This window comes from Oenanthe melanoleuca, unplaced genomic scaffold, assembly GCF_029582105.1.
Source record: "Oenanthe melanoleuca isolate GR-GAL-2019-014 unplaced genomic scaffold, OMel1.0 S006, whole genome shotgun sequence".
NCBI lineage: Eukaryota > Metazoa > Chordata > Aves > Passeriformes > Muscicapidae > Oenanthe > Oenanthe melanoleuca.
Genome location: NW_026612655.1, coordinates 7,938 through 33,242, shown reverse-complemented (window position 1 = coordinate 33,242; position 25,305 = coordinate 7,938). Strand labels below are relative to the sequence as shown.

Below are 25,305 nucleotides of genomic sequence, written 5' to 3'. Positions count from 1 at the left end.
ACACTCGGGGCACTCACAGGGCTTCTCTCAGTGGAGACTCCGGTCTGTCTGGTCAAGTGAGAGCTCTGTGAGAAGCTCTTCCCACACTCAGGACACTCATAGGGTCTCTCCCCGGTGTGGATGCGCCAATGCTGGACAAGGGTGGAGCTGTGCTTAAATCCCTTCCCACAGTCAGGACACTCATAAGGCCTCTCATCCTTGTGAGTGCGATAGTGCTGGAGGAAACTGGATCTGGTCTGAAACCTTTTTCTGCATTTATCACACTCGTAGGGTCTCTCCCCAGTGTGGCTCCTCTGGTGTAGACTCAGGTGTGAGCTCTGGCTGGATCTCTTCCCACACTCTCCACACTCGTAGGGCCGTTCCCCCGTGTGGACTCTCTGGTGTTTGGTCAGTTCCCATATCCACCTGAATCCCTTCCCACATTCCGAGCACTTGTGGGGCTTCTCCCCACAGTGAAGCTGCTCACGCAGCCCCAGCTCCGAGCTCCGGCCGCCTCCCCGGCCCGGGCTGGCTCTTTCCTGCTGGGATCCCCGGGCTGTGCGTTTGCAGCCCCTCCTGCTGCGGGATCTGCGGGGCTTTTCCTCCCCGTTGCATTCCTGCGCCGTGGAGCCACTGCAAACGGCCTCTTGCCGGAGGCTGTGCCGCGGGGATTTGTCCTCCCTGCTGTCCGTGCTCAGCTCCTTGTCTGGGGGAGGAAGGACAAGGACACGATGGGATTTGCCTCCGTGCCACAGGGAAGGGCAAGGAGATCCCCCCAGGGCTGTGCTGCAGGCGGGGCCGTGCTGGGCTGGGAGATGGATCAGGACACAGGGGGAAAGGGGCACTGACTTCCTCCTCACCTGCCTGCGGCTCCTGGGCCATTGACCTCGTCCTCATGGCCTCCTTCTCCTCCTCCTCGCTGCCGAGCTTTACGAAATCCTGGTTTGGGGGAAAACAAAGGATGAGCGCGCTGGGTTTGATGGTGGCGCTGCCCGAGGGCAGCTGGAGAAGTCAGCGCCCCTTTCAGCCTCGGGGGCCCGGAGCCCGCTCAGCACCGAGCTCCCGCACCCCTCCAGGCTGCCGGGGGTCCCCCGGCTCCGGGATCGCCCCTGGGCGCTCTCCCCGCTCCGGGGCTCCCGCCTTCCCCCCCGGCTCTGCCGAGGATCCCCAGAGCCTAAATCGCCCCCTCCCCGTCGGTACCGGGCGATCGCCACGCGGCAGCCGCCAAGATCCCGCCAGGGCCATTCCCGCCTCGGCTTTGGACTCCGGCAACCTCCGAACATCCCCTGAAGCGCAAAATTAAACCCTCGCGGAGCCCCCCACGATGGATTTGGCTCGAGCTCCCCCTCCCTGCTCACCTGCGGGTTTTTGGGGGGCGATGCTGCCGCACCCGGGGCAAGATGCGCTCTGTGCGGACGGGCGGCAGAAGCGCCTACTTCCAAAATCGCTCCTCTTCCCGCTGCTGCTCTTCCTCCCGCTCCTCCTCCGCTCCCAGCCCGGCCCGGGCAGGTGCCGACACCCAAAAGCAGCCGCGCTCTGCCCCGGGCGGTGTCGGAGCGGCTGCGACCCGCGCGGCGCTGCGAGTGATACTGGGAGCGCTGGGAATGACAGCGAGAGCAGCGGCAGCGATGCTGAGAGCCCCGGGCAGGAACTGGGAGCGCTTTCCCTGCCAGTGCCGCTCTTACTGGGAGCGCTGGGAGGGAACTGGGAGCAAAGAGCGCCCGGCCATGAGCGGAGCTGGCGGTGGGCGGGGCCAGAGGGCGTGGTTATGCAAATCAGGGAGCGACCGCGCGCTGGGATTGGTGGGCGGGAGCGGCGCGGGGTTGTCGCGGTCACGTGAGCGCCGTGAGGGGAACGGAGCGATGGCGGCGGCGTCCGGTGAGGGGAAAGGGAGCGGGAATGGGGACAGGGAACCGGAATAAGGACAAGGAACCGGAATGGCAATGGGGACAGGGAGTGGGGATAGGGACCGGCAATGGGGTCGGGGACCGGGAATGGGGACAGGGAACGGGAATGGGGACGGAGATCGGGAATTTGGGAGCTGGAACAGGGACAGGGATCGGGATTATGGGACTGAGACCTTTAATGGGACCGGGAATACGGGTGAGGAACGGAGAACGGGCACCGAGAACCGGCACTGGAAACTGGAATGGGGAGAGAGAATGGGAAAGGGACCGGGATTTGGGGATTGTCACCAATACTGAGAATGGGGCCGGGAATACTGGACAGGGAGCAGGAATGGGGACGGGGACCGGGATTGGGACTGGGCAGGGAATGAGAACTGAGTGCAGTAATTCCGGACATGGAATTGGAACGGGGACTGGGACTACAGGACCCAGAGCCAGAATATGGGACAGGGACGAGGAGCAGAACCGGAACTGGGGACAGGGACCGGGAATGGGGACAGGGAATGGGTATGGGGACAGGGACCGGGACCGGCTGTGGGGATTGGTTGTGGTTTTAGATCTTCCAAGAGCAGAGCAGCTGCCGTAAAGTTGTTTCTTGTAAAGGCACATCAGGCTCCAAAGGCAAAGAGCCCAAGGCTCTCCAGTCCCTGTTCAATCTCTGCCTCAAAGTCCCGATGGAAGCAGGAGCAGCTCTCTGCTGCAAGAGGTCCAAGCTGCGGCCTGCTGCAGAGTCTCCAGAGGCAGATGCTCCCTGGCCTTTCTTCTCCTGTTCTTTTCTTCTTCATCTTCCTCTTCTTCTTCTCTCCCGTGCTGGTAGTGTTGATGATGATGGTGGGGGAGGAAGGGAGAGCGACGAGAGAGGAGGGAGAGCTCTGGCTCCAATACACGGATTTTTATTGACAAATTTCCCAATGATCAAAAAACAGGAACCTGAAGCATTTCTCCTAAACCTATTAGAATTCTGGTTCGGTAATACAAATGTTTACATCTAACTTGTGCACAGGTGGTGTTTGTTCTATCTGAAGAATACAGGAAAATTTCTTACTGTATTTTTATTCTCTCTAGAGCTCTGGTTTTGAGCTCTCACTGCAGGTTATTTTTCACACCAGATTCTAAAGCCTTTCCTTTTAAGGCATTTTAAACATATTGTTACTTATTTCAGACAAAGATCTATACTTCTACTTTGTATCTTTGCAAACTAATATTTCTACTTAGAAACAAAAGCACGGACCTGTATTTCATGCCTGCGTGGCATAATGTAGTTTCATTTCTCAAAAGGTTTTTAATTCTTGCATTCTGTTCTCTCTCGGAGGGACTGAGAGATTCTTCTGTGTCACACATTGCAACAACTGGGAATGGGGATTGGGAGATGGGATCGGGAATGGAAAAAGGAACATGGGAATGGGACACAGAATAAGGAAATAGCAATTGGGGAGAGAATATGGAATGGGGATTTAGAAGATGGGATAGGGATTGAAAATTGGAATATGGGAACCCCACTGGAAATACAGAAATGGAAATGTTGTATGTACATATCTGTGAGAGCTTCCTGTCAAATCCTTATCCTTCCCAACACACAGGGAATATGGGACTGGGAATATGGGAACGACAACCGGGCAGAGAATACGGGACAGGGAGAGGGAAGGAGAGCGGGAATGGGAATTGGACTGGGATGGGAGGCAGGAGGATGTGGAGCCCCCAGCCAGGTGTCTTCCCAACACGGATCAGCAGCACCAGAGCTCAGCGGGGCTCTGCCCACCGAGGGTCACTGGGGATCATCCAGCGCGGATCCTGCCCTGGGGGATGGAGCTGGAGCAGCGCACGAAGCTCTTCCCGCACTCGGGGCACTCACAGGGCTTCTCTCAGTGGAGACTCCGGTGGTGTCTGGTCAAGTGAGAGCTCTGTGAGAAGCTCTTCCCACACTCAGGACACTCATAGGGTCTCTCCCCGGTGTGGATGCGCCGATGCTGGACGAGGGTGGAGCTGTCCTTAAATCCCTTCCCACAGTCAGGACACTCATAAGGCCTCTCATCCCGGTGAATGCGGTAGTGCCTTAGAAGACTGGAGCTGGTCTGAAACCTCTTCCTGCATTTATCACACTCGTAGGGTCTCTCCCCAGTGTGGGTGTGCCGGTGCCTGGCAAGGTGTGAGTTGATCTTGAAGCCCTTCCCACATTCAGAACACTCATAAGGCCTCTCATCCTTGTGAGTGCGATAGTGCTCGAGGAGCTTGGAGCTGGTGTGAAAACTTTTTCTGCATTTATCACACTCGTAGGGCCTCTCCCCAGTGTGGATCCTCCGGTGCCGACTCAGGTTTGAGCTCCGGCTGAATCTCTTCCCACACACTCCTCACACTCGTAGGGCCATTCCCCTGTGTGGATTCTCTGGTTTTTGGTCAGTTCCCATCTCCACCTGTAGCTCTTCCCACATTCCGAGCACTTGTGGGGCTTCTCCCCATGGTGAAGCTGCTCACGCAGCCCCAGCTCCGAGCTCCGGCCGCCTCCCCGGCCCGGGCTGGCTCTTTCCTCTGGGATCCCCGGGCTGTGCGTTTGCAGCCCCTCCTGCTGCGGGATCTGCGGGGCTTTTCCTCCCCGTTGCATTCCTGCGCCGTGGAGCCGCTGCAAACGGCCTCTTGCCCGGGGCTGTGCCGCGGGGATTTGTCCTCCCTGCTGTCCGTGCTCAGCTCCTTGTCTGGGGGAGGAAGGACAAGGACACGATGGGATTTGCCAGAGGGAAGGGCAAGAGATCACCCCAGGGCTGTGCTGCAGCCGGGGCCGTGCTGGGCTGGGAGATGGATCAGGACACAGGGGGAAAGGGGCACTGACTTCTTCCTCACCTGCCTGCGGCTCCTGGGACATCTTCCTCTTCCTCCTCCTCAATGCATCCAAGGTTTTGGAAATCCTGGTTTGGGGGAGAAACAAGGGCCGAGCGCGTTGGGTTTGATGATGGCGCTACTCGAGGGCAGCTGGAGAAGTCAGCGCCCCTTTCAGCCTCGGGGGCCCGGAGCCCGCTCAGCACCGAGCTCCCGCACCCCTCCAGGCTGCCGGGGGTCCCCCGGCTCCGGGATCGCCCCTGGGCGCTCTCCCCGCTCCGGGGCTCCCGCCTTCCCCCCGGCTCTGCCGGGGATCCCCAGAGCCGATATCGCCCCCTCCCCGTCGGTACCGGGCGATCGCCACGCGGCACCGCCAAGATCCCGCCAGGGCCATTTCCGGCTCGACTTTGGGCTCCGACAACCTCCGAACATCCCCTGAAGCGCAAAATAAAACCCTCCCGGAGCCCCCCCACGATGGATTTGGGGCGAGCTCCCCCTCCCTGCTCACCTGCGGGTTTTTGGGGGGCGATGCTGCCGCACCCGGGGGAAGCTGCGCTCTGTGCGGGCGGGCGGCAGAAGCGCGTGGTTCCAAAATCGCTCCTCCTCTTCCTGCCGCTCCTCCCGTGTCCCTCCTCTTCCTCCCGCTGCTGCTCTTCCTCCTCTTCCCGCTCCTCCTCTTCCTCCCGCTCCTCCTCCGCTCCCAGCCCGGCCCGGGCAGGTGCCGACACCCAAAAGCAGCCGCGCTCTGGCGTGGACGGTGTCGGAGTGGCTGCGACCCGCGCGGCGCTGCGAGTGATACTGGGAGCGCTGGGAATGACAGCGAGAGTAGCGGCAGCGATGCTGAGAGCCCCGGGCAGGAACTGGGAGCGCTTTCCCTGCCAGTGCCGCTCTTACTGGGAGCGCTGGGAGGGAAGGTCGGGGCCAGAGGGCGTGGTTATGCAAATCAGGAAGCGATCGCGCGCTGAGATTGGTGGGCGGGAGCGGCGCGGGGTTGCCGCGGTCACGTGAGCGCCGTGAAGGGAACGGAGCGATGGCGGCGGCGCCCGGTGAGAGGGGACACGGACCGGGAATGGAGACAGGGACCGTGACTGGGGACAGGGACAGGGAATGGGGACAAGTACCGATAATGGGACGGGGGCCCGCATTAATGGCAGACGGGGACGCGCGTTACCGGCAGCCGGGCGGGAGGAGGTGACACCTGGGCGGGGGGACACCGGTGCCGGGGTGTTTGACGGGTACAGGGGTCACTGTGCTCGGTTCCGGGTGTGTTGGGGACAGCAGGACAGCGGTGACACCGAGCAGGGGGGTGACACCGGTGATGTCCGCAGAGACCGAGCGGCTGCTGAGCCGCGGGCCCGGGTACGGCACGGCCCCGGCGGGCCCGGATCCGGTCCCGGTACCAGAGGAGCAGGAGGAGGAGGAGCTGCGGCGGCGCCTCAAGTATTTCTTCATGAGCCCCTGCGACAAGTACCGCGCCCGCGGCAGGCGGCCCGTGAAACTCGCGCTGCAGCTCGCCAAGATCGTGCTCGTCACCGTGCAGGTGACAGCGGGGGGGACGGCGGGGACAGCGGCGTGGGACAGCGGGGATGGCACAATGGGGACAGCGGGATGGGACAGTGGGGTGGGACAATGGGGACAGTGGGGATGGGACGGGGGGACAGCAGGGATGGGACAGTGGGGACGGCAGGGGTGGGACAGCGGGATGGGAGAGTGGGGCCTGCAGGGATGTGGCAGAAGGATGGGACAGTGGGGATGGGACATGGGGACAGCGGGGATGGGACAGTGGGGACGGCAGGGGTGAGACAGGAGGTATGGGACAGCGGGGACAGCGGAGATGGGGACAGCGGCACGAGGGGCTGGGACAGCGTGGAGAGGGCACAGGGACATGGGGACACTGGAAAGGGGACATGGGGACATCAGGGACAGCGGGAACAGTGAGGAGGAGTCACAGGGATATCAAGGAGGGGACATTGGGGATGAGGTGCTCGGGACACTGGGGAGGGGGGCACAGGGACATGGGGACACTGAAATGGGGACATGGGGACATCAGGGACAGCGAGGAGGGGGCACAGGGACGTGGGGTCACTGGGAAGGGACGCTGGAGTGTCCTGGGACAAAGCACAGCAGTGTCACCATGGTGGGACAGGGACTGACGGCAGCGATGGCCTTTGTCCCCAAGGATAGGTGACACCGTTTTGGGATGAAACATGACGGTGTCACCTTGGTGGGACAGATGGTAACAGAGGTGGTGGCCTTTGTCCCCAGCTGATCCTGTTTGGGCTCAGCAACCAGCTGGTGGTGGCCTTCAAGGAGGACAACACGGTGGCCTTCAAGCACCTGTTCCTCAAGGGCTACGAGGACGGCGCCGATGACACCCAGGCCATCTACACCCATGGGGACCTGGTGGAACACCTGGCCTTTGTCATCGAGAAGGTGGCACGGAGACACTGGGAGGGGCTGGGGACACCTGGAGGGGTTTGGGACACTGGTAGGGGCTGGGGACACCTGGAGGGGTTTGGGACATCGGAAGGGGTTTGGGGACATTGGGAGGGGTTTGGGGACATCAGGGGATTTGGGGACATCAGGACGTTCTGTAGCACCTGGCCTTTGTCCTTGAAAAGGTGGTACAGGGACATCAGGACGACTGGGGACACCAGGGAGACTTTGGGGACACTGGGGAGACTGAGGTGGTTTGGGGACACCGAGATGCCCCAGTGCCACTCCTAGTCCTGTGTCCCTGTCCCCAACAAGACTCTGGGCCACCACATTTTGGGGACACAGAGATATTTTGGGGACACTGAGGTGGTTTGGGGACACTGGGGTGGTTTGGGGACACCGAGATGCCCCAGTGCCACCTCCATCTCCATGTCCCTGTCCCCACAGTACCTGGCTGTCCCCAACAAGACCCTGGGCCGCTATGCCTATGGTGGCCCTGATGGTGGCACCGGTGGTGGCCCCGATGGTGACACTGGTGGTGGCACTGGTGGTGGCCCCGATGGTGACACTGGTGGTGGCTCCAGTGGTGGCCTTGGTGGTGGCACTGGTAGTGGCACCAGTGGTGGCCTTGGTGGTGGCACTGGTGGTGGCCCCTGGCTGTGGCTGTGCCAGCGCTTCTTCCGCAGGGGGGACATCGACCCCGGCAACGACACCTTCGACATCGACCCCGGCATCGCCAGCGGTGCAGGGCTGGGGTGGGGTTTGGGTTTGGGGTTTGGTGTTTGGGGTTGGGGTTTGGGATTTGGGCTTTGGGGTTTGGGTTTGGGGTTTGGGTTTGGGGGTTGGGGTGTGGAGTTTGGCGTTTGGGGTTGGGATTCAGGGTTTGAGGGTTGGGATTTGGGGATGGGAGTTGGGAGTTGGGATTTGGATTTGGATTTAGGATTTGGGATTGGGGTTAGGGTTTGGGATTTGGGGGTTGGAATTTGGGATTTGGGGGTTGGGATTTGGGATTTGAGGAGTCCCAGGGCTGACTCCAATCCCCACCCCACAGAGTGACTGGAGGTGCAGCCTGGGGACCCCAAACCCCCCATGCTGGATGGCACCGGCAACTTCACCTTCCAGTTCCACAGGTAAATCCCAAAAAACCCCAAAATCTCACCAGGGATTTCCCTATCCCAAAAATCCCCATGGGGGATTCTGGGGTCCCATTTCCTAAATACTTGTGTGGGATTTTGGGGTGGAATTTTCCCTTTCCCAGGAGTTTTTAGGGGATTTTGGGGTGGAATTTTCCCTTTCCCAGGAGTTTTTGGGAGGAATTTTCCCTTTTTCATTGTTTTTTTTTGTGGGGAGTGGGATTTTGAGGTGGAATTTTCCGCTTTTTGGGATTTTCAGGGATTTTGGGGTTTTCTGGGAGAATTTTGAGGTGGAATTTTTCCTTTTTTGTGGGAGGATTTCAGGGTGGTTTTTTTTTTTTTTTTTTTTTTATTTTGAGCTGAAATTTTGCCTTTTTTGGGGGATTTCAGGGTTTTTTTCAGGGAGTTTTGAGGTGGAATTTTTTCCTTTTTGGGAAGATTTTTGGGGCAGTTTGGGAAGATTTTTGGGGTTGTTTTTTTGGGATGTAATTTTTCCTGTTTTGGGGGATTTTGGAATTTTTATGGGATTTTGGGGCCTCCCAGGGTGTTTTGTGTCCCCTCAGGCTGATCAATGTCACCGTGGAGTTCCAGCTCAAGGTCATCAACATCCAAACACTGCTGAACCACGAAATCCCCGACTGCTACACCTTCAGTGTCACTGTCAGTGTCCCCAAGTGTCCCCTGGGTGTTCCCTGGGTGTCCCCAAATACCTCAAAGTGTCCCCTGAGTGTCCCATTGTCCCCCTGTCCCTCTGTCCCTTTGTGGGCTCTGGGGGGCAGCCACGAGTGACAATGACAATCATGGTGACAGTGAAGGTGACAGTGACACAGTAACAGTGACCCAGTGATAGTGATGGTGACAGTGACACAGTGGCAGTGACGGTGACAACGACTGTGATAATGGTAGTAGCACAGTGACTGTGGCTGTGACACAATGACAGTGGCACAGTGACACAGTGACAATGAGGATGATAATACAGTGACACACTGACAATGACAATCACAGTGACAGTGACACAGTGACACAGTGACGGTGACAGTGCCACCCCCTGTCCCCAGGTCACCTTTGACAACCGTGCCCACTGCGGGTGAGTGCAGATCCAGCTGGACACCCACACTGCCATCCAGGAGTGCCACCACCCCACGCTGCCGGGCAGAGGTGACACAGGGTGACAGCAGGTGACAATGAGTGACAATGGGCTGTGGGGGTGACAGTGGGAGTGCCACCACCCCGCGCTGCCGGGCAGAGGTGACACAGGGTGACAGCAGGTGACAATGAGTGACAATGGGCTGTGGGGGTGACAGTGGGAGTGCCACCACCCCGCGCTGCCGGGCAGAGGTGATAGCGGGTGACAGAGAGTGACAATGGGTGACAATGGGAGTGCCACCACCCCGCGCTGCTGGGCAGAGGTGACGACATGTGACAACGGGTGACAAAGGGTGACAGTGACCCTGGGAGATGACAGTGACCCCGGGAGGTGACAGTGGGTGACAATGGGTGACAGTGACCCCTAGATGGGTCACAGTGACCCTGGGTGTGACACTGACCCCGGGTGTCCCCACAGGTGACAGTTCCCTGTGCCTGTCCTTCAACATCCTGGTGACAGCCGTGTGCTCGCTGTCCCTGGTGCTCTGCGCGTGCTCCATCGCCCACGGCCTCCTCCTGCAGAGGGTGAGCAGGGCCTGGGCTTCGGGGGATTGGGATTTATGGGATTTGGGGGGTTTGGGGGTTTTATGGGATTTGGGGGATTTATGAGGTTTGGGGGATTTGGGGGATTTATGTGGTTTGGGGGATTTAAGGGATTTATGGGATTTGGGGGGTTTGGGGGGTTTATGGGATTTGGGGCATTTATGAGGTTTGGGGGATTTGGGGGATTTATGGGATTTGGGGGGTTTGGGGGGTTTATGGGATTTATGGGATTTATGGGTTTTGGGGAATTTGGGGAGTTTTGGGGTTGAGGGGCTTTACGGGGTTTCAGGAATGGAGTTTTTGGGGTTTTTGGGATTGATGGGATTTGGGGGGTTTATGGGGTTTGGGGGATTTGCTGATTTGGGGAGTTTGGGGTGTTTGGGGTTAAGGGGATTTATAAGGTTTGTGGAATGGGGTTGATATCCCCGTCTCTGTGAGGTGACAATGACAATGACAGTGACAGTGACAATGTCCCCAGGATTTCTCGCGGTTCCTGCGCTGTCCCTGTCCCTGTGAGGTGACAGTGACAATGACAATGGCAGTGACAGTGACAATGTCCCCAAGATTTCTCATGGTTCCTGCGCTGTCCCTGTCCCTGTGAGGTGACAATGACAGTGACAGTGACAATGTCCCCAGGATTTCTCGTGGTTCCTGCGCTGTCCCTGTGAGGTGACAGTGACAGTGACAATGTCCCCAGGATTGCTCACAGTTCCTGTGCTGTCACCGCGCGCTGTCCCTGTTCCTGTCAGGTGACAATGACAGTGAAAGTGATGGTGACAGTGACAATGTGCCCAGGATTTCTCGTGGTTCCTGTGCTGTTCCTGTCCCTGTGAGGTGACAGTGACAGTGACAATGTCCCCAGGATTTCTCGCGGTTCCTGCGCTGTCACCGCACGCTGTCCCTGTCCCTGTCAGACCGGCTATAGTTCCTCAATGGTTGGTACCTGCTGCTCGTCACCAGCGACGTCCTCACCGTGCTGGGCACTGTGCTCAAGATCAGCATCAAGGCCAAGGTCACCATGGGGACAGTGCCACCACCCTGGGGACACTGACACTGCCCTGGGGACAGCGACACTGCCCTGGGGACAGCAGGAGGGGACACTGCTACCACCCTGGGGATACTGACACTGCCCTGGGACACTGCCACCACCTTGGGGACAGTGACACTGCCCTGGGGACAGCGGCAGGGGACATTGCCACCACCGTGGGGACAGTGACACTGCCCTAGGACACTGCCACCACCTTAGGGACACTGCCACCACCCTGGGGACAGTGAGAGGGGACATTGTCACTGCCCTGGGAACACTGCCACCACCTTGGGGACACTGACACTGCCCTGGGGACAGCAGGAGGGGACACTGCCACCACCCTGGGGACACTGCCACTGCCCTGGGACACTGCCACCACCCTGGGGGCACTGCTATAACCCTGAGGACAGTGACATTGCCCTGGGACACTGCCACCACCCTGGGGACAATGGGAAGGGACATTGCCACCCCTGGGCGCTGGCACTGCCCTTGTGACAACGTCCTGAGTGTCCCCACAGCCCCTCCCCCAAGTGCCACCTGGAAGCCCCAGTGTCCCCAGCCTGGGCTGGGGGTGGGGAGAGCCCTGGGGACACGGTGGTGGCACTGTCCCGGTGTCCCTAGCATGGCACTGGGGGTGGGGACAGCCCTGGGGACACGGTGGTGGCACTGTCCCTGTGTCCCCAGCATGGCACTGGGGTTGGGGACAGCCCTGGGGACACGGTGGTGGCACTGTCTGCATGTCCCCACAGAATTTCTCGGGGTATGACGTGTGCAGCATCCTGCTGGGGACATCGACGCTGCTGGTGTGGGTCGGGGTCATCCAGTACCTGACCTTCTTCCAGAAGTATGACGTGAGTGACAGGGACAGCAGTGTCACCTGTGGGGACAGGGACAGTGACAGGGTTCAGGGTTAAATCCCATTTTTCATGCCCAAAAATCCTCTTTGTGATGCTTGGGGTTGGGGACAATTCCCATTTTCCCACCCCAAATCCCCACTGCACGTGGCTAATTCATTTTTTCCCATTTTTCCCATTTTTCATTTTTTCCCATTTTTCATTTTCCCCATATTTCTCCCCAAATCCTGATCGTCACCCTGCACGTGGCTAGTCCCCATTTTTCATTTTTCCCATTTTTCCCATTTTTCATTTTTCCCATTTTCCCCGTTTTTCTCCCCAGATCCTGATCGTCACCCTGCGTGTGGCTAATCCCTATTTTTCATTTTTCCCATTTTCCCCATTTTTCCCATTTCCCCATTTTTCATTTTCCCCATTTCTCCCATTTTCCCCCCAGATTTTGATCGTCACCCTGCGCGTGGCTGTCAGGGTCCACACCACATGCGGAGTCCTGATAGGTTCTTTTAGGGATCTCAAAGCGCAAAAGACACAACAGGGGACAAAACCAGTTTACTTTTGCAAAAGATGCACTTTTATTTAGTGCCAACAAAATGCGATAGAGGGACAGAGAGAGAGAGAGACAGAGACAGAGAGAGAGAAAAGGGGTTGGGATTATAGCTACCAAGACGGGCAGACGATCTTCGTGGAAGCAGCCGAGGTCCATTGCCGTCCGGGGAGATCTCAGGGGTCTTCAGTTTGAAGGTATGTTTTATAGTCTTTTCCAAGGCGTCGGGTGACTGGCCAAAAGGGGGGAAGATTTATGGACTATTGTATGTGGAGATCGTTGCTCCAAGAAGCAGGTGGAAACAGGACGCTGCGCAAGTGGCCTGCGTAGGAGCAGTGCATCATGGCAGCTCCAGGCACACCATCAGTCCTTGTGATCAGTCCTGCAGCAAGTAGCCTGCGTAAGAGTAACCCACCATGACCAGTCCATTGTTCTCACACCTGAGGGAGCAGATCGGCCCTGGTTGGGATGGGCACCAACTGAGAACAGTCACTTGGCATTCTTCTCTTCCCTGGCCATCGCCTTTAAACTGCAGTTCTTTAGGCCTCAGGCGAGGGTCGTTGGGCAGAACAAACGAGAGGCTCTTAGATGGACTCTTACACCACCCCGTGACCAAGGAGCGTCGCTGAGGAACTCCAGCAGTGTGATGCTGTGACGATGTAGCATCTTCAGGACCCGTCATTGGTAGCATATCCCGGAAAACAGGGACAGAAAAATCAGGGATCAGAGAGAGAGAGGGAAAGAGGAAAGGAAAAGGAAAGAAATAGACACAAAGATAATAAATCAAAATAATCACAAGAAATTGATTGAAAAACAATTTTTCATAACAAATTGGAAAAACAATTTTTCAAACAAATCAGAATCATGACAAATTGAAAAACAATTTTTCAAACAAATTACGATCATATTAGTTGAAAACTTTCAAACAATCAAAATTAATCAATAAAATAACTTTCAAACAATTATTAAAGCAAATCAATCAATAAAATAACTTCCAAATAATATTAAAGCAAATCAATATTGATTATAATATGTTTCTAAACATAATTAAAACTAATAATAATAATAATACCAATCATAAGAAGAAACAAACAATTCTAATCGATCTGCTATTACAGGCTTAACTTCTACTGCTCGCTTAATTTGTCTGGTGTCAATAACTTTAGGGGTATCTTTAGCAGATGGAGTAATGATCAGATTATGTGCTTCCATTGTTGATGCTAATTGTGTCAACCGTTTTACTGTTCTCCAATTCAGGATGTATAGAATGGCTGACAAAACAAAACCGATCAAAACCAAAATTAAAAGCACAACAATGGGGTGACACACTTTGTTTAGGATGCCGGTAGCAGTAGGTGACCACCCAAAAAGAGTATCCCACCACCTGTGTTCAGCATCCCTTGCTACCCTTTCTAAAACCCGATGTATCTCTCTCACATCATGATGAACAGTCACCAGGGTCTTCTGTCCATTTTTCTTGATCTTTTCTAAGATTTCAATTAAGTCCTGGTGAAGCAACAGTTGTTTAATCAGAGTAATGTTCATTCCAATGGGAGCAGGTGTTAATTGGTGAATCAGTGTAAAATTGGATTGCAAAAGGTGATAAGACATAACTGGGACAGTATAGGAAAAGTCACAGCCCATAACTGTGGTAAAATTACAAACACAAAGATTTGAATGATCCTTTACATTCACTGCTACATTTTCTACAAACACTAAGTTACAAGCAGTTCTTACACACGCACATCCATTACCTATGTACACCAGCACTGTTGCAGGAGTCTCATCGAGATGTATTTCAAAATGACAGATATTTTGCTCTGTGTCTAAACAGATGTCTTGGGCCACAATGGCATTGCTTTCACAAATGAAACCCTGTTGCTCCCGAACAACACAAGATTCCAAATTAACAGTTTGCCATTTCTTACCAATTTGACGGGCCCATTCTCTATGCTCGAAAGGATAGAGAATAGCTCCATCATGATTCAATCCTAATGCAATGATGGGGTATATCAAATGCACTGAAGCGTTGCGTATTGTCAGCACAAAGGCTGTGGCTGTATTTGTACTGGGGTTGTAGGTAAAATTTACCAAATTCCACCAGGACTGAAACTTCCTTTCAAAATCATTAGCATTGTCCCAAATTATTGTCCGGATTTCAGTGGGGAAAATACCTTCTTCCCCTTCCCTTATAATTGAGGCAACAACTGTTTGCATCCAAAGCTGCACCTGGACACAGCTGAGGGCTAGGGAGATGTTGTTTTGAGCAGCACTAAGAGTGTCAATTATCAATTTGTGATCATTCACATTTGCCTTTTCCCAATCTGGTAAAATATTTGATAACAACCACTGTTGCGTCCCCAGGGCTGTCAAAGAGGACTGCAGAGGTTGTTTCAATTTGGTCAGGTCTCTGGTGGTGGCAACCAATTTGTTCATTAATACCTCTGAATCAGTGCTATTTAGAATTCCTAATCCTGCTCCCACAACACCGGTTATGTCTCTTGCCATGCGTTTTTTGGAAGGAGTCAGTTTCCACAGCCAGGTGGTCCACCCCTGAAACGAAGTTTGTAAAAATGGTGAACATTTTGGCTGAATTTCCGAAACGTTGTTCTGCATTAATAATTCAACTTGTTTCAGGGACCGTGCCGGATTAAACAATATTTGTTGTTGTCCAGTTTTTTTAATTATGTAAGGCCCAATTTCAAAAATCTTTGGCTTCAGCACAACCGGTGGTTGGGTAGTGGATGTTGTAGGCATTACAACGTTGATACCCAATTCTCCCCAGTATTTAGTATTGTTTTCACCACATATCACCTTGTGAGAGAGTTGCACATCAGTTAGGTTCAACCAACAATTCTGATTTTGAGTCTCACAGTGTAAAACACGGCCATGAGGTCCTATACCAGAGCTGTGTATGGGTTCAACAAGAGATCCAACAATTAACTCACATCGGATGGCAATATTAGAGCCTTGTATTAGTGTAAGTGGAGGAAAAACTTTATTTTTGCTCCATGGCCATTCAGCTGGGCTTTGGCCATGTAGGTATGGTAGGATGTGGAGGAGTATTATTAATGTTAACATGTTATCTGGCTTTCATGTCATTTGAAGTGTCTCTCGGAGTTCACCTGCAATTATAAACACAGTAAAAACTGCCATCTAGTGGCAGGGTGTTAAAATGATGGAATAATCCAATGGGTATTTATCCGGTGCTGTTTTCCCACAGCATCGGATGCTACCCATGCAAATTTATTTAAAGGGGTTTTCAGCACAAGTGGTACCTCTCCTACTATAGGGAGGTCTACTAAGACAGGTTGTCCAGGATAATGAGCTGTATTTTTAGGACTATCAGGTCCTTTTAATGAAGGAGTTGTGGTTGGGGCTTTGGGGCAAAAAGCATTGATTTTCAGGCACCCATTCACCCCCCATCTTTCATTTACACCTTGAACGGCTTTAGGCAACCGTCCATCCCAGTTTCCTTCCTGTGGTTTTAGAAGCTGTTTCAGAAGACCATTGGTCCTTTCTACGATTCCGTTGGCTTGGGGGTAGTAAGGGGTGTGAAAAACCCATTTTATTCCTTCACTTTGTGCCCAATCTTGCACTACTTTAGCAGTAAAGTGGGACCCATTATCGGATTGAATTTCTTGTGGTTTTGGGAAGGTCCCAAACCATATCTGCAATGCTTTAACAGTATTTTCTCCTGTAGCCCTTTTGAAGGCCTCGGCCTGTACTAACCCTGACATTATCTCAACTCCCACTAACACAAAATGTTTTCCTCCTGATCTCTTAAAGGGACCAATATAATCTATCTGCCATGCATCCCATAAGCCTTTTCCTCCTCTCAAGTGTAAAGGGTCATCCTCTAAAGGATGTCTCTCCAGCTGTTTATGACACTGCTCGCAGGCTGATACACAAGTTTTACACATTTCTCTGGTAACAGGCCAACCTCGAGCATGAGCTTCTTTATACAAATCTTTTGCACCTGTGTGCTGTCTCTTTATATGTAACCACTCCAGCAACCGTTCCCAGTCTTCAGTAATTTCTTCCCTTTTCAGGGGGCTCGATCTTGCTAATTCATCAGCTCTGTTATTCCATTCTCCTGCTGGATTCCCATCTGTCTGGTGAGAGGCTACCCACCCCACGGCAAAATTTCCCTGACTTGCAATTTGTAAAATGTCTTGCCATTTTTCTTTCTGCCACACTGGAATCCTATTAACTTCCCATTCATTCTGTTGCCAAAAGGTCAACCACTCTGTACATCCTTTTAAAACAGCATAAGAATCAGTGTAAATATAAACAAGGGAAGTATTTTGCTTTTCCTTTTGGAAAACACTCCACACAGCTATAAGCTCTCCAATTTGGGCACTGCCTTCCCCTTCTGTAATGATCTGCTCACCGGAGGAAGTGTGTAAGGCTACAGCTTTATATTTCCACACCTTTCCTTCTCTTTTGGCTGAAGCATCAGTAAACCAAGCATTTGCTGTCTGCTCAGGGGAGAAGGGAGGGGCTACCTTGATTACTGAAGCTGGTTTTTCTTGGTTGCTATTCAAGTTTTCTGTTTCTTGTATTGACAAATTTTTTACAGCACCTTCAGTGATTGAGAAAATGTGACAGTAGTGTTCTATTTGAGCATACCATTTTCTCACAGAGGCCCGCTGAGCAACCCCTTCTGGAGGAGGGGTCCCAGAGGTAACCATTTTAATTACTTTAAAAGGACCTCTCAATACAATTGGCTGTTGTCTTGTGATTTTTTCTACTTCTATAAGAGTGAAGCTAACAACAAACAATCCTTTCTCCCAGATTGTGTATCTTTTTTCAGCATCTTTAAAGCTGCAGGAGTAAAAGCTAACAGGTCTTGTTAGGCCTTCAGGCCCTCTCTGCCATATGTGTACAGACAACCCTGAAGAAGCGAAACCCCATTCTACCTGGAAAGGATCTGTTGGGTGAATAGGGCCTAGGGCCTGATGGGCTGTTGCTTCAAAAATCAATAATTGTAATGCTTCCTCCTGGGCTGGGCTCCAGTCCCATTTCATCCCCTTTCTTAGCAGGTTATAGAGAGGCCTAGCAATAATTGAAAAGTCTGGAATGTGTTTTCTCCAAAATACTAACAATCCTAAAGCTTGTTGGAGTTCCTTTCTGGATTCAGGCATTTTAATCTGATCTAAGGAGGTTAAAGTGTCAGGGGGAATACATGTCATTCCACCCTTCCAGAAAATCCCCAAAAATTTGACTTCCTGTGAGGGTTCTGTATTTTCTCTGAAGGAATCTGCAAACCAAGGCTTTCTAGGTGGGAAATTATTTTCTGTTGCACATCCCCCACTTCTTTTTTTTTCTCCTCCTATCAATACATCATCTATGTATTGGTACACAGCTACAGTGTCAGGTTTGGGTATGGTTTCTAGCTCTTGGGCTAAGGCATGGTGGGCTAAGGTGGGAGAGTGTCGGTACCCTTGAGGTAACCTAGTAAATGTGTATTGTTGTCCTTCCCATGTGAAAGCAAAGCGATCCCTGTTTTCTGGTTGTATAGGTATCATAAAGAACATGTCTTTTACATCAATCACAGCCATAAAGGTATGAGCCTTTTCTTGAATTGATATTATTAATTCAGCTACGTTTGGAACTGCTGCTGTGAGGGGATCTGTGTTAGAATTCAGGCGGCGATAATCAATTGTCAGTCTCCACTTTCCATTAGGCTTTTTCACTGGCCAAATTGGAGAATTAAAAGGACTGTGAGTATTGATAATTACTCCTTGATCTTTTAATTCTTGAATCACTGGCTTAATGCCTTCCTTAGTGTGTTGGTTTCACGCGCTTGGGGGGAGGGGTGGATTTACCTCCGAGCAGGCCCCCTGGAGCTGGGAAGTGGGAGGGGCTCTCCCGTCTCTGGGAGCTTCCCCTGTGAGCTGCTGCCACCAATCAGAGAGCTGATTTGGTGATGGACAGCTCGGGAAACCAATGAAAAGTTATTTCACTTTCACAAATCACAGTAAATCAGCTTTGTTTTGGCTCTTTCGGCTTCCGGTCTCCGGGGGTGGTGGTCCCCGGCCGGGGGCTGCAGCCCGGCTCTGGGCTTGGCCTGGAGTCCGGCCGGCCCCGGCTCCGCGGTGAGGGGGGGCCCAGCTCGGCACCCCGGCTCTGCTGGGGGCCCGGCTTGGGACCCCGGCCCCGGCTCTGCGGGGGGCCCGACCCGGCCGCATGGTCCCGGCCCCCTCATCCCTGACCGCATGGCCCCGCACGGCCCGGAGCTCCCCTCTCCACGCGGCATGGCCGAGCAGGGGGGATCGGGGAGCCAGCAAATGCTCTCCCTTCCCCCTTCCCTCCTCGTTCTGAGAGAAAAGGCCTCCAGCTGCCCATGCTGTTTCTTCACGATCTGGATACAATTGTAACTTCTTCATGCCTAGATAAGATCTTCGATTTTCCTAAGCTCTCCTGAATGGGAAGGAATAAAGCCTGGAGACTTCAGAAGTCAGCGCAATGAAGATAAAGTTCCTAGTGGGAAAAGATTGAAAAGATGCGAACTGATAAGTAGCTGAAAACCTTTTTGTGGGCTAAGGGAATGGTGACTTTACTAAAATTCCTTTAAACTGTAAAATATACTTAGGGAGGTTTGGATGCTTAAAAAGAAGAACCTTATTTTTGCCTTGGAGAAAATAAGAGCTCTCCGTTCTGGGACTGAAAAGTGAACAGAGACATTTAATAGAGAAAGAGATGACTTTTGTGCCTCGGTGAATGAAACTCTCTCTGTCTTGAGACTGGAATAGAGACAGAGACATTTGATAGTGAAGAAGATAAACAGAATCTTGTTTTTCAGCAGCCTGCCTTTAAAAGTACTACCCCATGTATGTAACATAACCCATTGCACAGCTCTGAAAGGACTGTGACAGAATGGGAGGAAAAATCATAATCTGCAATATTTTTTCCCGGGCGGATGTGGATTGTGAAGGTAAAAGACGCCCCCTAAGCCAAAACCAAAAAGGAACTTTTCTCTCTTAAGTAAACTGAACTGATTATTTGAATGTATCACTGACTGAAGTACTCTCTGTATGTTTGTTGGTAAGAAATGCTGAATGAAGGAGAGAAGGAAACGATCTAGGGACCTTATTCTGAATATTTCTTTGTGTTATTAATAAATTTCTTCTTGTACCTTTCTAAGTTGTAAGCCTGCCTTGTCTCTACTCCTGGGTCCCGTCTTTAAAAGAAATTAAATATATTAAAGCTGGCAAACCCAAGTCACACCGTGACACTTAGCTCCAGAGGGCAAAGGGTATTGTTTTACAGAAGTGATTTTACTGAATGGTAGGGAAGGTGCGGTTTGGAGCAGTCTGATATTAAGGCGAGGAGCTCCAAAGGACCACAAAAAACCGTCTGGGTCTTCCCATTGTTTTCCTGCAAGTATATCCAGTCCTAGCAAACTGAGATATCTCCAATAACCATTTGAACCACTACTGGGCTGTGATCCCCAGGCAATGTGAGTTTTACTAAAGTAATGCTCATAGGCTCTGCAGTTCCTAGAGCATTTATGACACAGCATCGTGTTTTGCTAGGGACAACCCCACATTTTTGAGCATCTTGATTTTTTAAAGCAGTTATCTGAGCCCCGGTGTCAACAATGAAAGTTATTAGTGCACGTCTGGGCCCAACTGTTGCAGTGATCAACAGGTCACCCGTTCTTGGGTCTTTTGTGAGCTTTCTTAAAAACAGGTAATCTCCATCCCTGTGCCCACAAGTTAGGGACGGAGTTTCTAGTTTAATTGGGGCTGGTTTGTTTTATTTTTCTGAGGCTGAGAAAGAAGTGACTGTGTTTCATGTGATTCGTTACCTGGCACCAGTTGTGGTTGCAATGCCTCATTGTCTAGTATTTGTGATGGGGAAAGTTTTGGTTTATTGCCCAAGGCTTGTTTTTTTGGTTTGCTCCTGAAAGCTTGTGAAGGGAGTGCACTGGGTTGCAAGTTGGATGTATTTAATACTACAGGTTTGGGGCAGCACCAGTTGGAAATTATTTTAGCTAATTTTTCGGACGACAAGCCATCCATTACTTCTCGTGGCTCTCCCCTTGTAAGTTCTAAGGACCACAGTTTCTGTCGGCTAGTAAGATTTTTGTCGACTGGTTTTCCCCTTTCTTGCTTTTCATTAGGGGAGGCAATATGTCTGATCCCTCTAGTTTTGTCAAGCTTATCTTCTGGAAGTTTGATTGGCCCATATTTTCTGTTATAATTAATCAATTCCTCTGCGACTTCCCCCCATGTCCAAACTTTATGATCAGTATCCGTGCTTGAGGGTTGGGCAGGAGTCACAGTTGGCGTAAAGCCAGGGCTTTCAGTAGAACTGGTTTCACTGCTTGAACGTTGTCGCCCAAGAAATCTTTCAAGTCTGTCTATAGGGGCCATAGATGCTATTGTCTTTTGAATAAGAATTGCTGTTGGTTTAAGAGATTCAGGGAGACCCCTAATTAAAGGTGTCATAATTTCAGGCTTTACTGGCAATTGCATTGGTGACTCATAGCCAGGGTTCAATTTTCGTTCATGTATCATTTGCAAACAGGCAGCTTTATGAATGTTTTCTAAGAGTTGGTCTGGGGTGCCAGTTATGGCTAGAGGATCGCCTCTTTCTAGGGGCTAGTCCCCCAGCCCAATAGGCTGCGTGCTGTGTCAGAGACCATGAAACACGATTATTTCCAGTTGTTAAGAATACTCCAGGCCCCCAGTATCCACTGGCTTCTTGTTCACTTAATCTAATTTGATCACCTCCAGTGAGTGAAACTCTAAAAACATACTCGGTCTCAGATTTTGGGGGAGACGTGAGTATTCTTTCTTTAATTTGGCCAACTCAGTAGCAGTGTATGGTATTTCTTTGGAGGTTATGTGGGGGTCAAAATCTCTTCGTTCAGGTACCTGTATTCTGTTTTAACTAGAGGTCTCAATTTAGAGCAGCAATTTTCCCCACATTTTGTATGTGTACCAATTCTTTTTGGGAGTATATCTGCTTCATATGATATGTTTCCTTTTCTTCTGTTTCCTTAGGTGTATCTGCATGCTGTGAGGCATGGGAGAGCTGCAACAAATACTTGCGGCTTCTTTCTTGCTCTAATTGGTTTTGTAAAGTTTTACATGATTTGTTTCCTGCTCTAATAGTTTTTGCAAGGCTTCTACCAAGTCTTGCAAAGAGTCTATAACTGCCTTTTCTTCACTCACTCGTCTGAAACGATCTTGCACAGCTGCTGAGAGACAAGCACCTAGAACTGTGCAAAGTATGGTTTTACTATTCTTGCCCAGTTTAATTTGTTTCATGTGCAAAGAATGTATCCTATCAATCACATTTTCTAAATTAAACTAGTTATTTACTGTATGCCCAATCTTCTCCCCCTTGGGAGGGTCTGGCTTTGTACTTAGCTAGCAAAGCATAAAAAGCATTTTTATCTTCTTCAGACATTTTTACGAAGGGACTAAAACCACTCTCAGGGAGGCACACTTAAAATTACACAAAAAGCACAGCTAAAACTGTGTTTCCCTTCTCGTCCCTGGAGCGGCTGAAGAGACCACACTACTTGGGAAGTACTACCTTAGTTACAAACAGCTTGTCTCTTCGCGATCCCAAGTAATCAACAACAAAACAACAAACACCCAGCCTTTAGCTGAGGACAACCCCTTCTTCCCTGCCTGGGTTAGGGGTCCAAAACAAGAAAACACCCAGCCTTTAGCTGAGGACAATCCGCTTTCTTCCCTGTCTGGGTTAGGGGTCCAAAACAACAAAACACCCAGCCTTTAGCTGAGGACAATCCCCTTTCTTCCCTGCCTGGGTTAGGGAATCAAAAACTGCCTGGGAGGTTCTCTCCTCAACTACAACAAGCAGCTTAACAACACATATATAACAAAAACACAAGTCCCATCTTTGCACAGTTGAGATCCTTTACAAAAAATTCTCTGATAACTGAAATGGAGTTGATTCTCCATCTGGGTCTGTGTGCAGATTGTGGGAAGAACCCAATACCACCTCCCTTGCTTTCCAACACTGTTCAGTCCTTACGGTACTGACAGGCTGGGTGCGGCTGAAATGGCACAGGTCTTCCCCTGGTACAAAGTGCACAGAGAACCCCCAACTCCTCCAGTATCAGGGAATCTGAATTGCCGACTACGCCAATTAAATGTCAGGGTCCACACCACATGCAGAGTCCTGATAGGTTCTTTTAGGGATCTCAAAGCGCAAAAGACACAAAAGGGGACAAAACCAGTTTATTTTACAAAAAATGCACTTTTATTTAGTGCCAACAAAATGCGATAGAGGGACGGAGAGAGAAGAGAGAGAGAGAGAGACAGAGAGAGAGAAAAGGGGTTGGGATTATAGCTACCAGACGGGCAGACGATCCTCGTGGAACCAGCCAATAGATGTCCGTTGCCATCTGGGGAGATCTCGGGGGTCTTTAGTTTGAGGGTGTCTATTATACTCTTTTCCAAGGCGTCAGGCAACCGGCCAAACAGGTGAGAACTTTCATTGACGCTTTGGGTTCCGTGGGGGGAACAAGCTCACAACAAGCCCAAGTGAGTCCTTGTCGATGAAACAAACACAGGGCGCTCCATCTCTGACCAGCGCCTTTAAACTGCAGTTTGAGGGGTCTTCTTAGGCCTCACATGAGGGTCGTTGGGCAGAGCAAACGAGAGGCTTTTAGATGGACTCTTACAAGAGGGACAGGGGACCCTGCTGGGCATGAACAGCATTGGACTTCTCTGGTAAAACTGTGAGGGGGGCTGGGGCAGAGTGACCAACCCAGTGACCTCTCACAGCCTCCTGTGATGTCACAGTCAGCTCTATGATGTCACAGACAGCCCTGATGCTCAATGACCTCGCATAACCCACTCTGTAGTGTCACAGCCTAGTCTGTGATGTCACAGCCCACTCTGTGATGTCAGAGCCCTCTCTGTGACCTCACATTTCCAGATGATAAATTGCCTACCCCAGGTGAGCTAACACAATGCTTGTTCCCCAAAACCACTGGCCTCTGGAAACCGCACAATGCCTGTTGTGTAAGAAGGGGAACTGGAATTCACCAGCCTCAGTGTCCTGCAACTCAACCAGGCCCACTGGGACATTGGGGTCCATGACCCCCAGGGACCACCAGAGAGACCCCCAGGAGTGAAGAACCCATGGGTAAAGGGGAGGGGAAAGATGCTATTGATTTTTGGAAAATGATTATCATATGTGTGTTTAGTCCAGGACAATCAATGAATATGTTTGCAAAGCACAGAATATAAACAGGAATTTTCATCTACTCAGCGAGCATGGATTTGGGAGGAGCTGTCCCCCTGTGTATCCAACCAAATAAATAATGCTGGTTTTTAATGCTGCACTGGTGATAAGGAGTTTTTTTATTTTCCTGAACTTTTGATAATACTCCCGCTCCCAAGGAAAGCTCTGTCTCTTGCTGTTCACAAACACAGAAGGGCTGGTGGGCAATGTAGTGATCCAAGGCTGCCTGGGGTACAGTGACCCTGAAATAATCAAGTCTTCAATATTATGTGAAAGAAGGAGAGACATCAATAAAACTTTTACACTGGAATTACAGAAGGCAGGATTCAGGATACAGATTTGGAAGGTACCAAACCAGGTACTGATTTTTTAAGGGGAACAGTCCTTAAGAACAAAGTGCTCCGGGAAAGATGGACACACTTCAATAAAGAGATTTTGAAGGAGTAGGAGCAGCCTGTTGCAATAACACACCCTCAGTACAGTAAAACTAACTTGTCTCACGATGGTCTAAACCCAGCTCACGTTCCCTATTAGTGGGTGAACAATCCAAGGCCTGCTGAATTCTGCTGCACAGTGATAGGAAGAGCCGACATCGCAGGATGTTTCCCATGTGAGACAACTGCACATTGGGGAGGGGGCGGCCGTGGCAGGGCACGTTTTACCGCCCCAGGGAACCGATCCACCGAGCGTGGGAGAAGCTGCCACAGACCATGCCCGGGGCCACCGGCTTTGGCCCAGCTCGCAGCGATCGGCTTACCTCCGGAAAAGCCGGAGGACATCAACTAACCAAAAACATAAATACAAAAAAATAAAAAGCACACGATGCGTCGCACCAACCGTGCCAACCAGGAGGTCACAGGCCACTCTCCCCTAAGCCCTGCACTGACATCTCGCTCTTCGGCTTCTCCCCTCGCCTTCGCTTCCGTGGCCCGCGGCCCTTGGGCAGCACGCTGCTCGGTGCCGCAGCTCAGGGCGGCGAGAGAAAAATAAAAAGAGCGGAGGCCGGGCGGGCACCCCTACAGTGCGGCCCGCACATCAGCATGCCTGGAAAAGCGGAGCCGCTCGCAGCCCAGCCCGCCGGCAGCCACGGCAGCCCGGACAGGCCAGAGCCCACGGGCCGCCCTGGCACGGTGGCTCGATGGCGCCGGCCAGCACCGAGAAAGGGCGAGGCACCGCCGCCTCGGGCACGCCATTGCCGGGGCTCTCTCTCGGGTTCTGGCCACCGCGGCCGCCGCCGGCCCGGAAAAATTCCGCCCCCTGCGCGGGTCCCCGGCTTAGGGCCGAGGAAGGGGGACGCCTTCAACAACACACGCCGAGCGGGCGGGCCCCGGCTTAAGGGCAGGCACAATGGGGATGAGGAGCCGCCGCCTCGCCCGCCACCATCCCCGGGCAGCGAGCGGGCACCCGCCCCCTTCATGGAGCCGGCAGCAGACGGGCCAGAGCGGGACACGCCGGCGGCTTCTCTCTGTCCCCGCCTCACCTCGCCTGGGCCGGGATCGGCTCTCGCATCACCTTTCCACTTGCCTGTCCCAGTGAGCTGGGCAGTGCGGGAACCCGGACAAAGCCACGCCACTCTGCCTTGCCCAGGCCGCACTTTTCTAGTCCCGCCGACCGCACGCGTGGCACAGCAGGAGGCAGCCACAAACAGCGGGCCCTTGCTGAACGTACGGGCCCGCTGGCGACAACA

At 52.2% G+C, this 25,305-nt stretch overlaps 3 pseudogenes; 1 reads left to right on the top strand and 2 right to left on the bottom strand.

Annotated features, from left to right (window-relative positions):
* LOC130266267 (zinc finger protein 239-like) lies at positions 1-1,447 on the bottom strand (annotated as a pseudogene).
* On the top strand, positions 1,347-21,651 carry LOC130266263 (mucolipin-1-like; annotated as a pseudogene).
* On the bottom strand, positions 1,867-4,568 carry LOC130266265 (zinc finger protein 239-like; annotated as a pseudogene).
* Positions 21,652-25,305: the final 3,654 nt, after the last annotated feature.